A 14,624-nucleotide genomic window follows, 5' to 3' on the forward strand; every position below is an offset into this window, starting at 1 on the left:
CAAAGCAATATTTCACTTCCCAAGGTTTACCTCCTCCCCCCTCCACTAGGGGATGACATAGGATCTATTTCAGCCAGCGATGACATAACTAGCCTTTCAGGTAGCTTCAGGAACTCATGTTTCCCCAGCTTAGCCATGACTCAGCGGATGGCAGGGAGTATGAATGGCCTTAAGTACCACACCGGCGCCAAGAGTCAGATTTCCATTACTTATTAAACACTGGATTTGCCCACAACCTAAGTCTCCTAACTCTGTCCTCATGTAGAGCATGACTTAGGTCAAAAATCTCTTCATTAGACCTAGCCCTGAGGTTACAAAAGGTGCTATTCTCCACCTAAGAAGTTGAAGCTACTGTCATGGACATGTCTGGGGCATAGTAACTATTCACACAGTCTGTTGAATAAACTAATGAGTTAGCTAAAGTAGCACATGGGCTTAACTGGTTTATAAACAATGTTGATGATTGTATCATCTTGAACCCAGCCTTACCTATTTCTTTTATGAAGGGAAAGGAAAATGATATATGCTGAGCTTTTACTGTGCCCTAAATACTTTTTGCATGTTTGTATCATTTAATATTCAGAGCAACCCTGTGAGTTTGGGGTTGTTATTTCCATTTTATAGGCCTGAAAACTAAAGCCAAGGTAACTAACCCTGCACAGGTGAAAATGGAGACAGTGCTGGAGCATAATTTTTAGTGGCCCACTTTCCTGACTATTTAGTATCTGAGCAAAAAAGCACCTCGGAACTGGGGCTCAAATTGTGACATTGATAGAGATTGGCATCCAAAAATCATAGAATCTACCTTGAAATACAGATATAACGGGATTATGGCAGAAGAAAAGAGAAACAAGTAAATTCATACTTTTTGTTTGTTATATCAAACATTCAGACATAGAAAGCCATCTATAGATATGTAACTTTATATATAAATGTATAGAAAATAGATAAGTTATGAAAAAAATTAACAAGGCACTCATATGCTCATCATCCAGCTATGTGTTTACTGTTTACTTCTTCATTGTTATCTCCTGGCTCAGCAACAAATGCTCCATGAATTTTTTGTTTATCCTTCCTTTGCTTTTCTACATGGTTTGATTACAAGTCTCGAAGGCACACACACACATTTGCACAAGATATATTATTAAACTTTGATTTTAAACTTTATGGGGTAAGATATGCTACTGTAAATATTCACCTGCAACTTGCTTTTGAAACATTTTATTCTTAAGGCTTACCCATTTTGTCACATTGAGCAGAGGTGCATAGGTGCATTCATTCCATTGCAGTATAAAAGCATCCCATTGCCTGAACACACTACAATCTAGTGTAGCTTGTACCGGCTCAAACAAGCTACAATGAATGTTCTTGTACTCATCACCTGATCTCACTTTATGTGTCTCTAGGCAAATGTAACCCGGGAGTGAATTGCCAAGTTGTAGGTCATATGCATATCACCTTGATAGTGCAATGACAACTTGTTTTCTAGAAATTGGACCACTATATACTGCAGCAGCCTGAGTGTTTATATAGCTTCCCTGCATTTGATATTGCCCATGTTTCTCGTGGGTCGAAAATGTTGTCTTATAGTTTTAATTTGTAGTTCTTGCATATTCAATTAGGTTGAGCATCTTTTCATATGTTTATTGACTTTTCTGATTTCTTCATCTGTGGAATAAGTACTAATTTATATTTTTGCTTGAAAACACTTCCTTTATCTTTATTCTCTTTTATAATCACAGTGTTTATGACAAGTTGGAGATGCAAGAGTAGTGTTTGGCAGCTGAAGAGGTTTGGCCAGGGTGTCTCCAGGGAGAGAGACATCATGTTTGAAAGCCAAGAAGTCAATGAGAATGTGCTGTTTGAGAACCCTCCAGAAATCCCATGCAACATGATGCTAGAAGACAAGTTTGACTTTGAGTTGAGCAACATCTAAAACTGAAATAATTTTTTAAAGATTTATTTACTTATGCATACAAGAAGTGGGTACAGGTTAGAGGTATGGGTGCAGGGTGAGAGGATTCACTAGAGACAGAGTGGGGAGCGGAACAGGCAGTTCAACTGAAATGCATTCCTGAGGGGAGCAGCAAGTGAGACAGGAGAGATCTGCTGTGCCATGTAGGTCAACTCCCTGGGCAGGGATTGAACTCGTGGTTGCGTATAGCTTCACAGTGCTGCGATTGCACCACCAGGGAAGGCCCCTTGAAGTATGTTTTAAGACAGACCACCTAATAGCAATTTCAAAGCAGATATCCAACATGTCACTTGAATCTCTTATCCACAAGAGGACTGAAAGGAGTGAAAATGAAGGAATGACTTATGGAGATGACTTTGAAGAGAGCTATTTCTTCCAATCTCCTCAAGGGAAATGGTGAGGAGTCGCTGCCCTTTTATTCAGAATCAAGGAGAAGATCTTCTAGAGACCAATAGGAGACTTGATATGTACCCTGAGGAGTTTGGTTTTAAACATGATCTCAACTCAAGCTTTTAAAATTCTGTAGGTAAAATGACTTGAGTCACCTGCAGTTACAGAGTCAGGAGCAAGTGGGATCAGCTTGACTTCTATATTTGACGTGGTATCTTGCAATAATATCACCCAGGAAAGCTTCAATCCTTTCCTTACTCCTCCTCTCTTTCCCTGCTTCAATCTCTTGGTAGAGTTAGAAACCAGATCTAGCTGCAGGAGAAGCATCAAATGGGAGAAAGAAAAGAGAGCCCATAACATACCCCTTTTCTCCATGTTGGGGATCCAGTGTGGGAGGCGCCCAATTTAATTTTAAATCAAGTTTGTGTTTTCTGTGTTCTATGGGAGTGAATGTTTTGAAATGTTGCACTGAGAATGTGATTGATCCTGGAAGTGACCGTCATATTTTATATTACCCAATAAGGACTGAACAGAGTGCTTGAAATTGCTGGCATTTTCTTCCATGTGTGAGAGGGAAGCAGTCACAGGAAGGGCTAAAAGAACTGTGGGAGACAGATATTAAGTTGTTTCCTAAAGACATTCTCTAGTCCTGATTGTAAAAGTTGACATAATTAGAAATCAGCAAAAGAAGAGAATATAGAGGAGGTGGTAAGGGCCAGATTAGGAGAGGATGAGTCACAAGAGTATCAGGGACTTTCCCTCAAAGCCCAAGACAGCCATCGAAGACTTCTAACTAGGAGAAACTGTAATCAAATGTGTATAAAAAAAAAATCCCACTAGCTTCAGGGTAAATGATGATTCAAAGAACAGAAGAGGTGGGGTCACCCAGAGGAGGCTATATGGGTAAAAGTGTAAAAGAAACAAAATATTTTCAGAAATGTGATAAGTTAGATGTTAATTGGTGATGAACCTAATGAGGGAAGTCAAAGATGGCACCGAGATTTCTGGTTTGATCAATGAGTGATCAGCAGAGCCATTTCCAGAAACTAGGATGCCTTTGCTCCTTTAGCATTCTAGGGAGATAAACCGGCAGACAGTGGTGTCTACATCTTATTCATGTAGTGACTAATATTCAAGAAAACCAAGTAATTTGCTAAAATGTACACAACCCGATGCATGCTGAGAGTGTTGATTTACATTTCCTACTTCAGACGACCACATTTGAACTGTTTGCTGTCTAGTTCTCTTGAATTGCAATCAGAAACAAATGCCTCACAATTGGTCGAGTTAAGTGTGCAATTTAAAAGAAGAGAGAAGAAATTGAGTTCTGATAAAATCCTAAAGCTTAAAATATTTATACATTCAACAATTTCAATAAAACATAATTATGCTTCTTGGAATCGTGGAAATATTCCATGAAACCCTAGATTTTAATATGTCGAGAAATCTCTGAACTGGCCAAGATAACCTCTTGTGTCTCTCTCCCAGCCAGAGTTCTGTAATTTATCTTCTCAAGTAGTATTTCTCAAATCTTAATGTGCATATGAATCATTTGAGAATCTTGTTAAAATGCCAGCAATGTTTCAGTAGGTTTGGGGTGGGGCTCAAGATTCAGCATTTTTCACAAGCTCCCAGAGAATGCCCAGCCTGTGGGTCTGGCTTTTGAAAAAGCAAAGTTTTAGATGAACCCCAGATCATCTCAAAGTAGATGTCGGCATAGAGAGATCAGAAGGAAAGTTCCCAGAAATGTAATTATGTTGAGGATAAACAGAATTACAACTTGGAAATGAGGCAAACTCTTAGGCGTGTTTGCCCACATTGTAAATTCCTTTCCTCAGTCAGCACCTTGCCTATACTTTAGTCCACATTTTTGCAAATTAACTCCCTCTTCCGTGCCTGGGGGCAGACTGGAAGGTGGTTTTTCCTGTCACCCTTACCCATAGCTCTTAGGGAACTGTGCTTTCAAATAAAACTTGAATGTGAAATGACAGGTGATATTTTGATACTGGAGGGGCAGGGTCCCTGTTCCTCACTCCTTTATATGAGATAGAGATGAATTCTGGAGATGAGATTCTGTCAGTTCAAGTGCCTTGTTCTCTAGGTATCAATCTAAATAAAAGGTAAATTGAGGCAAACTCAAATGACAGGATTTGAACTTATTTGGAGATAGCAGAATAATTGGTATTTGAGAAGTACATATTATATAGCAAGCTGCTGACCAGGCCTTTGAGGCTGTATTTTTGGGTGAAGAGAGCCAGAAGGAGAAGTTCAGCCAGAATCCAAACAAATTTCACTGGCTTGAGGATGAGGAATTCTTGAAAGATGTTCATTGACCAAAGTCTCACTCTTCTTCTGTAAACTGGTATTTACAGAAAATCTGTCTTTCAATACTTTTCCCCCCATGTAAACCTTTTGTGTTAATAAATAAAGCATATTCATGACTTAGATTTTAAATAACATTTACACATAAGGAAAATGTCTAGGCCCAAACCAATAACAGCGAAGCTATTGTTACTGGAGAGAATACTTACTCCCTTTACCCCTTTACACACATATCTTAAGCCTAAAGAATAGAGATTTAAAGGCAGAGGGCACCTTAACATCATCCTCTAGACTGGACAACTGGAACCAGAGAAAGATCAAAAAACTTAAAATTTACCTAACCACTATCTGATTCCATCACCTTCATGCTGTATTACTTTTAAGTAAGCAAGAGGTAGATGCCCTGATTAGATTAAATTGAAACTTTCTCGCTTTGTTACCAATTGGGTTAAGGGTATCAGTTATACTGGTGCAGAATACTAGGACAGCAAAGAGGAAGTTGCAGAGGTAATCTTATTTCTTCAAATATCAGAGATGCTCCTATCATGGCTATAGTGCAGTGGATGAACTCCATCTCCCAAGTTTACCCGAGAAATTTCTTGTTGGCTTTTGCGCCAAATAAGGCTCCTTATACTTCTGGTGTCCTCTGTTGTGCTTTAACAGCTGACTTTCTAGGGTATAGAAAACATTTATTTTAAGGTCCCCATCATGGACCTCAACTCCACCAGCTATTTTCTCAGGCTGGTAGGCTTTCTGATTAATTGGGTCACCAGTATCTTTTTTTGGTGGCAATTTTGTTCATAGGGGTTGTTTTTACACTGCAGCCTTTACCCCCAGGAAAAATCCTGCTTAGTCAATGAACAATCAGGAATCCAGTAGCTGCTATAAACCCTGAAGTAGCAGTCCACCTAGAAGCTCTTAGTACCTGGTTGTATCTCTTACCATCTTGAAGAATCTCTTTGGCTTCACTTAGTCGGTCTGAAATGAGGTCACCTCTTGCTCAGAAGACTTTGAACCTTGCTGGATTCATCAAATCAGATATTTGAATTTCTTTTTGTTGCTTCTTCTGTTTTTCTTTCTATGATCTTCAGTCTTTGGGGTTGCACTAGAAACCTTTTTCAATATTATACTCTTCTCTGGCATTAACATCCATTTCTTCTGCTCTCTCATTGTCTTCATGCTCAATACAGACCTTTGTATGCTGAAGCTGTATTTGCTTGTCCACATCCTGAATGAGTGCCCTGCTGAAAATGTTAGTCGGCGGGCACCTGACTTGAGTTTAGGCTTTAAGGGGGGTAATAAAGGAACAGGAGAGGAAAAAGGCAGTCTCTTGGTTCTTAAGGTTAGTTGTTCGGAGGGAACGCACAAGAGTCTCTATTGCTTATCCTCCCACTCCATTTTGTATTGAAATTTTTTCACACTGGGAATATGTTGTGCTACTCAATTCCTTTTTATGCTCCTTAAAAATCAATCGAAGCCGGCCCTCCCTGGTGGCGCAGAGGGTTAGAGCATAGCACTGAGAAGCTCAAGCCACTTCCGTATGAGTTCGATTCCCACCTGCCCCGGAGGTGATCCACATGGCACGGCAGACCTCTCCTGACCCGCCCGCTGCTCCCCTCAGCAGTGTACTCCGTCGATCTGCCTGTTCTGCTCCCCACTCTGTCTCTGGTGAAGCCTCTCACCGCCCCTGAGCCTCTGGCCTGCACCCCAGTTCTGTATGCACAAATAAATAGATCTTAAAAAAAAAAAAAAATCAATCGAAGCCATCCTAACTATTAAGGAAGGAATTTCTCTCCAAAGTCTGTTAACAACTTTTCCTGTGCTTTACTTAAAGTGACATGGGGTGGAGGGTCAACTGTGGAAGTTCAGTGAAGATGGAGGAGGGTTATATTGCTTCATTATCCAGAACAGGATCATTCTAACTAGTTACACTGAATTTAGAACCAAGAGATGTGAGGGTCTGTCTTTCGTTTTGCATTTGTATTCTCTGTGACCTGAGGCATTTTACATCTTTGGTTTCAAGTTTTTGTTTTGTTTTATAACAGTTTATTTTACATTTTTTTTCCATCTCAATTGTAATCCCCGTGGGTTTCCCATCACCAAGTCACCCGTGTGCCATCACCATAATCCCATGCACTCCCCGCCTCCCCCCCGACCCCCCCTTTTTGATCCCATTTCCCACTCCACCCCCACAAAATGTCTCTGGTATATGGCTGTTCATTATTCTTGTTATTTTCTCGCCTGGTCCATTATATTCCTGCTATGAGTGATTGGTTTCAAGTTTTAACATGTAAGGTGAAGCAATGGGGCAAGAATTTCCCTTAACTTTCATTCTGGCTCTAAAAATTTTGTTCCTGACGTTATTTCAAGTGAATTTGGGAAAAAAATGCTGCCAAGTTTTCTGTGGCTAGTCATCTATATTTTATAGATACAAACCTCCCTTTTCCCTTTTCTGATTAATTCGTGGTTGCAGTACTGAAAACTGTTTTCAAAAAGTTCTACAGGTACGTTTCATCCACCCGGTAAGTTTAGGAGTCACTACTGAGCCACAAGGGGGCGCCGGGGAGCTGTTACATCCCAGCCCAGTGATTTAAAACCATTTTGAACTTTAAAATAGAAATAAAATTGATTTGCTGTTTCCGTATCTAGTTCACTTCATGAAGCTTGAAATAAATGTGTTGTTGAAAGCATTTCTTATGCTTTGGTATGTTATTTTTTCTCTCTATAGAGTTTTATTAATAGAATATATAAATAATAACTTGCACTATTGCAGACATACAAAATTAATATAATTTCAGAATTCAAACTGAGGCTGTATTTTTGGAGAGTGACCAGATATTATATGATGTGAATAAAGAGTAAATTTTCCAAATTTTATTTCCTTCCCCCCCCCCCTTTTTTTTTCTTGTGCATAGGAGGACAGGGGTATAAGCTTGAGGTGTAGGGGGTAAGAGGATTCACCAGAGACAGAGTGAGGAGCAGAACAGTCAGATCTACTGAAATACACTGATGAGGGGAGCAGCAGGAGACACAGGAGAGGTCTGCTGCACCATATGGGTCAGCTCCCTAGGTGGGGGGGGGCGGGAGGGATGAACTCAGGCAGTAGTGATGATACCACTGAGACTTATCCGCAGGCCACAAGGGAGGCCTCCAAATTTTCTAGCACAATTCTTTGACCTGCTGTATTTTTCTTGGAACTTCTAAGAATAGTAGGTTATTTTTAGCATTTCAAAACCTTTTCCCATCATCTATCCCCTCAAAATAACTTTTTCTATTATCTATAGACAAATTGCATAGTGTTGCAAGGATACAATGAATTGATAACATCTGAAACATTTACAAGACTTCCTAGTACAAAGAAGAAAAAATGTTTCTACCCTTCTAGTTTGCTTGACTAGTGTAATAATTAGGAGGACATAAAACAGATTAGCAGAAAAAATAATTAATGTCATAAGTACTGGGCCTCAAAGATATGAGTCCCAAGCAGAAATTGGTTCATTGATGTTTATATGCCAATCTGAGCTAATCAAAGGGGTGGATCGGGGCTTCCAAGGGGAAGAGGGAATTCACAGGAGGGAAGAGAAGCTAAAATGTTTGTCAATTTAATATTTGTCTTGCCACATAGAGTTGTCATTCACATATAGTAATAGGTCTTTTTCTAGACCAGTTCCTCTAGTTTATTTTTCAGGTATTTAAGGAGAAGGTAGAATTTTGCTCTTGAAACAGCAAAGGGTCTTGATTACTGTTAGCTCAAAATAACTCATATGCCAAAATCACATATATGGGTCACGCTTGTTATGAATCCCTTCCAAGCATATAGTTAGCATCCAGTATATGAAAGTTGTTGTGCTGTTACCATCTTTATCTTTGGCCAGGCCTCTACCGCTAGTTACCCACTCCCGAAACCCAAGTCCCACCGTTTTTCCTTCCTTGTCCCTCAGCAAGAAAGAGGGTATGATAAAGCAGATGGATCAAGATATTAAAAAGAGGTTCATCTGTGTAGCAGGTATACAAGTATATACTCTTTTCTATTGTTGCAACTTTTCTTTAGGCTTGAAAAAATATTAAAATGAAGTTAAGCAGAGAGGACAAAATACTTCTCTGGCTTCTTCAGAATAATGTCCAAAGCCCATACTTATTTCTTCAGAATCATCTGTTTTTCCCACTTGATGTTGAAGTTCCAGCCATAAATGCTGATTTTAAGATTCATTATCTTTGCACTTAGAGTTCTCTCATTAGGAAAGCTATGGTTTTCACTCATTTGTCTACTACTTGTACTTATTATCATCCACTGTATCAATAGAATTTTCCCTGTATGATACCTTTGCAATTTGACAGATTTAATCACTGACTTCCTGAAGAGAAGCAGGTATACCATCCATCAATTAACCCCCTTTGGCTTAAGATTGAGCTTATTACATTAAAAAAAATTTAATTGTTTATGCATACAGAACTGGGGTACAGGTCAGAGGTGCAGGGGCAGAGAGAGGATTCACCAGAGACAGAGTGGGGAGCAGGACCAGCTGATTGACAAAGTACACTGCTGTGGGGAGCAGCGGGCTGTTCAGGAGAGGTCTGCAGCGCCAGGTGGGTCACCTCTGCGGCGGGGTTCGAACTCATGATGAAGTGGCTTTAGCTTCTTAATGCTGTGCTGTAACCTGCTGTGCCACCAGGGAGGGCCCAAACTTACTACATTTAAGAGATAGCAGACACATAAGAAACTCTGAAAATCGAATAGAAATCACCCTTTTCATAAGAGAAATTTAAACTTACAAGAGAAATCCCCATTGGTAAGGTTTTTCCATCTCTGTATCAGAAGAGGACTACTACATCTCTCAAAATTTTTATCAATGAAGAACGCAGCAGCTTAAATCTGTCTAGCAACAATTCGCTGGTTTACTGTGCATTGCCTGAAAATCCGCCACGATGGCTCCCCTCTCTCTCCATATCTTCTCTTGTCTTTAGGTAGTATTTAATGATTTGGTTCATTTTGGAGAGTTGCTGGGTTTTTCCCATGCATATAGGAGGCATACTCATTGTTAAACTTATGTTCACTTTACTTCTATTAGGCTGTTTTTTATTACAAGAGGTCTTAGCCAAGGACCTAGACGTGTGGAGGGAAGAAATGACTTTTCCTCCTTCACCCTCCACTGCCTTCCCCTCCATCATTTCACTGTGTTTCTCATTTTGATTACTGTGCTATAGAGTTATTCTGTTTCCTCTCCTAGACTCAGAGTTCTTGTAGAGCAGAGTCTCCCATCCATATCATTCATTATTACCCTGCAGAGCCTGAAATCCCAATTTCTGTCTTTTGTGCTCCTAAATACATTTTTATTTGCCAGTCCATGCTGCTTCCTCACCTTTTGCCATTTGCAGTGACCACAGTGACACTCAATTTGCTGCTGCTTACTGTTGTTCACAACTGAAGCATGGCTCTTTGTTACTGTCCCTAGTTATTTTAATTCCTACCCTCATCTCCGACAGAGGACATGAACTTTTGCTGAAGAGGAGCTGAAATCCAGTGGCCATCACTGCTACTTATAGGGCCGCCCACCCCCCCCCCCGACCCTCACTCCCGCCCCCCCACCTCTTTCCCTTACTTTTATTCTGTTTTGGAGCCAGTCATTTTTTGGAAGTTTCTGGTTTCCTTGTATGTAAGGAGGATACACTTCAGTTCAACATCCCTATAACTCTCTTATAAGAGAGTTAAGTAGGGAAGGAAAATATTTTCCTTTTTAGAAATGTGCTTCTCACAAAAGGGCAAGTGGTCTACTCATTTTGCAGAGATTCTTTTCTGTGTATAGCTTCTCAAAAATAATCAGCCCCGAATAATACTTATGCCAAAGGAGTAGTTCTGTGCCCTTTCAGTAGTACTTTATTATGTTTTATTTGCTTAGGCTTCCTGGGAAGACACTTCATTTCATTTACTCCTTTTGCTAATTTGTCAAAGTTTATCAGACTTTGATAGGAACTGGCAAGTTATTTCTCAAGAATTATATATGTCAAAGACTAGTGCCCACTGGTGAAAGTGTGTCCCTTGGATGATGTTTTCATTCTGAGGGGATTTCACTGTAGGGCAACTTAAGAAGAGTTTTATTGTCACCATGACCCGTCTAAAATTTAGAATTTTTCATTACTTGTTTTTAGCAACATATAAAATAAATTTCTAGGAACAGGGGTGAGCTGTTGCTTTCTGAGATGCCACATCTGAAAACGAAAATAAATCAGATAACTTTCATGTCTCTGTACACATGCTTGATCAGGAATACAGAATGTTCTGTCAGCCAATCCCCAGAGACCAAAGCATACTGGGGTCTGAACTTTCTTCCTTTTTCCTTCTCACCCCAAATAAAATTAGTTCTGCAGCCCCTGCAATCAGATTTTATTGTTTTTCTTGCTCTTTATTCTTTATCCTATAATAGCTTCTTGCTTTCAACCCTATTCTGCTCTTTTCCAAATAGAAATATCCACTGTGTGAAATATCAAATAAAGTTTGTAATATATAAATTGTCATCATTTATGTTAAACTACTATTTACTATACAATGCTTTGTGGCTAAAATAAGAAAGGATTCCATGGAGAAAAAAATAATCCTCAGGAAAACACATGCACTCTGAAATACTACGTATGAGAGCCATTCTCTACACTGATGAAACAGATCACATGCTTAAAATTTGCCTAATGGGAGCATAAGAAGTATGACTTTGGAATGAAGGTTTCATCATAACAGGGAATTGTCTTTCATAATTATTCAGCACTCTTCCAGTGCCTCAGAGAGTATCCAACCCTGCAGGCAGTCAACAAATGCTTGGTGAATGAACACATGAGAGAGTTCAAAATAAACCACTTTGTGGGGATATCATAGCTCACAGAGTCTAAATATTTTGAGGCAAGAGAAAAAGAGAAGCTTAAGATTAATTCAGGTCCCAAACTTGCCACCAGGATACCACTTGGTGATTCTACTTGATCTGTAATAAAGAAGTTCAGCTGCGTCCGGTCTTCCCTTGGCGAATATCCAACAGTGTTTCTGGAATTGAAAGTTATCACAATATTTTTGGGTTCCGTTCTGTTCCTCTGTTTGCTGCATGTGCAGCTCTTTGAATCTGGGTTTTCTAAATAGTTTTGCTGTAATAAAGGACTGATTCACTGACAGCCCTTCCCTTTCTCATCTGCTATTTATCAACACAGTACAGTTTCCTGTACCCATTAGTAATGGGGAAATGATGAGGCTGATAATACTACAAATGAATAATGCAAAGTTATGTTGTATTAATCTTCTAGCTCATTAAGTCCTAGCTTTATTCTTGTTTTAAATTATTTGCAGTTTTTTTTTTATTGTCTCAGTGAGTTCCTATTAAGCTACTTGTTTCAGATTTTCTGAAGATCTTGTTTCTTTGTAACTCTTCTAGGGTTGAGACTTGGCAAATGAGAATGTTAGGGTAGTTGGGGAGAGAGAAGCCTTAAGATGCACTCTATAAATCATCAAAATGCGATATACTATACTGTCTCAGCATGAACTGGAAATGGAAAAAAAAAATGCTGAAAATAGGATTGATTCCTTTGGGCTTAAATCGGATTGGCAACAACAGAGATTTTGCTGTGGGTTGAAGTCATTTCTACTCCAGCACTATTCAATCCATGGGGAATGGTGGAGTCATGATTTAGCAGCAAGATTCTGGGAGCTGGCCAGCATCTACATCTGTTCTGCACTGTAAGTAGACTGGAAAATTATTTGGGGGGAGGGGGAAAGCCAGAGGAGGGAGGTGAAAAACACAAAACCTTTACCCTCAAAAAGGTTTTGAAAAGTTGACATAAGCGAAGCCATTTTACAATGGTTCTGGGGCAATCATATGAGAACATAGGAGAGGAGTTGTACTAAACAGACTGGACAGTACCACCAATATTCTAAAAAGCCAGAAAGAACCAGATTTGAAAAGACTGAGACATGTGAACTTTGACCTTGTGACCTCTAGCCATACCATTATCTTATGAACTAGCTCATTCTTCATTTACTCTCCATAAAACTCCTTAACTTTTGTCACTCCTTGGTACACATTTTGGGTTTTCCTCAATGTGTGCTCCTTGAATTAAAATTCTTTGACCTCATATAAACACAATTTGCCTTTTTAAATTAGCTTCCTAGATTTTTAGGCTAACCAGAGCACAAAAAGTGACTCATTCAATTACAAGGATATTGGACTTAAAGAAAACTTTTCATAGAAACAGAATGTGTACAATTCTTTCTTTATCTCATCCATTAAGCTTCCTCTTCTTCAGCTACAATAACCATAATACATAATTTAAGAAAGTTATATTGAAAGGACTAAAGTATCATTATACGTGGGATGAGTCTTGAAGACTGAAATTCAAATGCCTTGTAACACCTATGACACAGTCAACACAATTTCAGTAAATTACAAAATGAGTCTCTTCTCTAACTACATGTAGAAATAATTTCTCTTTTTTTGCGTCAAGAGGCAATCTATTTATACCAGGGCCATGGAGACCACACATGGGTGGGAGAGAACATGGTTGATTTACGGTAAAGACTTTGGAAACATATTGGCCTGGATTCAGATTCCAACTCCATCATTTCCTGGCTGTGTGACTTCAGGCAGGTTGCTCTCTGACCCTTACTTAGCTTTTTATCTGTGAAAGTGGTAGTATTCTGTCACTGACACAACTGTGGTGAGGCTGAGAGGGACACTGAACACATGGAAAGCATAGGACAAAGTCTAGTTTGCTTCCAGCATTTGCTATGAGTTCCCTGTCCTATCATACTGCTTTTTAGACACTTGTATATCCAGTCTTGATTTCTTGTGCAATTGAAGTAAAGGAAGAAAACTGACTATCCTACACTTCAGCTAGAAGTTTATTAAGTTAGAAATTACTTTTTTGGCCCTCCCTAAACCTTAGCTAGAAGTTTTCTAAGTTAGAAATTATTTTTTCAGCCCTCTCTGGTGGTGCAAGGGGTAAAAGTGCAGCACTGCAAAGTTGAAGCTGGCCTTGGCACTTCCTTGAGAGTTTGATCCCACCCCCTGGAGGTGACTGACATGGGCAGCAGACCTCTCCTGACTGGCCTGCTGCTCCTCTCAGCAGTGTACATGATCAATCTGCCTGTTCTGCTCCCCAATCAGTCTCTGGTGAATCCCCTCATTGCCCCTGCATCTCTGGCCTGTACCCCAGTTCTGTCTGCATAAGTAAATAAATCTTAAAAAGAAAAAAATTAGCTTTTCTAATAGCCAAAAGTGACTAGAAAGCTGAGGAAGTTTGCATGGCAGATAGGCACAGAAAGGGAGGTTTTAAGTCTCCTTAGAGCAATCACAACGGACTTAGAGAAGGAGTGGGACAAGGATCGATTAGGCTATTTAGCCAAAACGCGAGATTCGTTTTGAAAGAGCAGTCTTTCTGAAAGAGCAGGCAAATTTTAGTGACCATCAAGTAGATGATTCAAAAATAAAATAAGTCATAGAAATAATTTCCACATCACTTAGGTAAACATTTCCTTTTTCGTTTTTCACAAATGCACATTGCATTTCCTCATTAATTCCTGGGATATATAAGGAGAATAAAATAATTCTTAGGGGATCTTGGGCTCTAGTCAACCTCTTTGAGTCATAATTTCCTAATGTAAGATAAGAGGACTGAAATAAATTATTTCTAAGATGCCTTTCAATCTAAAGTTTAAGCTTACATATTTAACCTGCTATTAAATTATTTTTGTGCTCTGCATATTAAAAACAAATAACAATGATTTACTGAGAAGTTATTTATTTTCTACACTCCAGGTCATTTGTTCCCTATAACAGCCCTACGATCTCTGTATCTGTGTTACAGAATGCATCCCCAAGGGAAAAGGATCCATCACAGCAGAGGCCCAGGAAGGACACATTTTTGCTCCCTCTCCCAATTACATGCCCCTTCCGCCCTGCACCGC

At 39.4% G+C, this 14,624-nt stretch overlaps 1 pseudogene; it reads right to left on the minus strand.

Annotated features, from left to right (window-relative positions):
* Positions 1–5,270: 5,270 nt before the first annotated feature.
* The window catches only part of LOC101631338, a 39,618-nt pseudogene continuing 30,264 nt past the window's right edge, over positions 5,271–14,624 (minus strand).

Source organism: Condylura cristata, unplaced genomic scaffold (assembly GCF_000260355.1).
Source record: "Condylura cristata isolate star-nosed mole 26May11 unplaced genomic scaffold, ConCri1.0 scaffold00006, whole genome shotgun sequence".
NCBI lineage: Eukaryota > Metazoa > Chordata > Mammalia > Eulipotyphla > Talpidae > Condylura > Condylura cristata.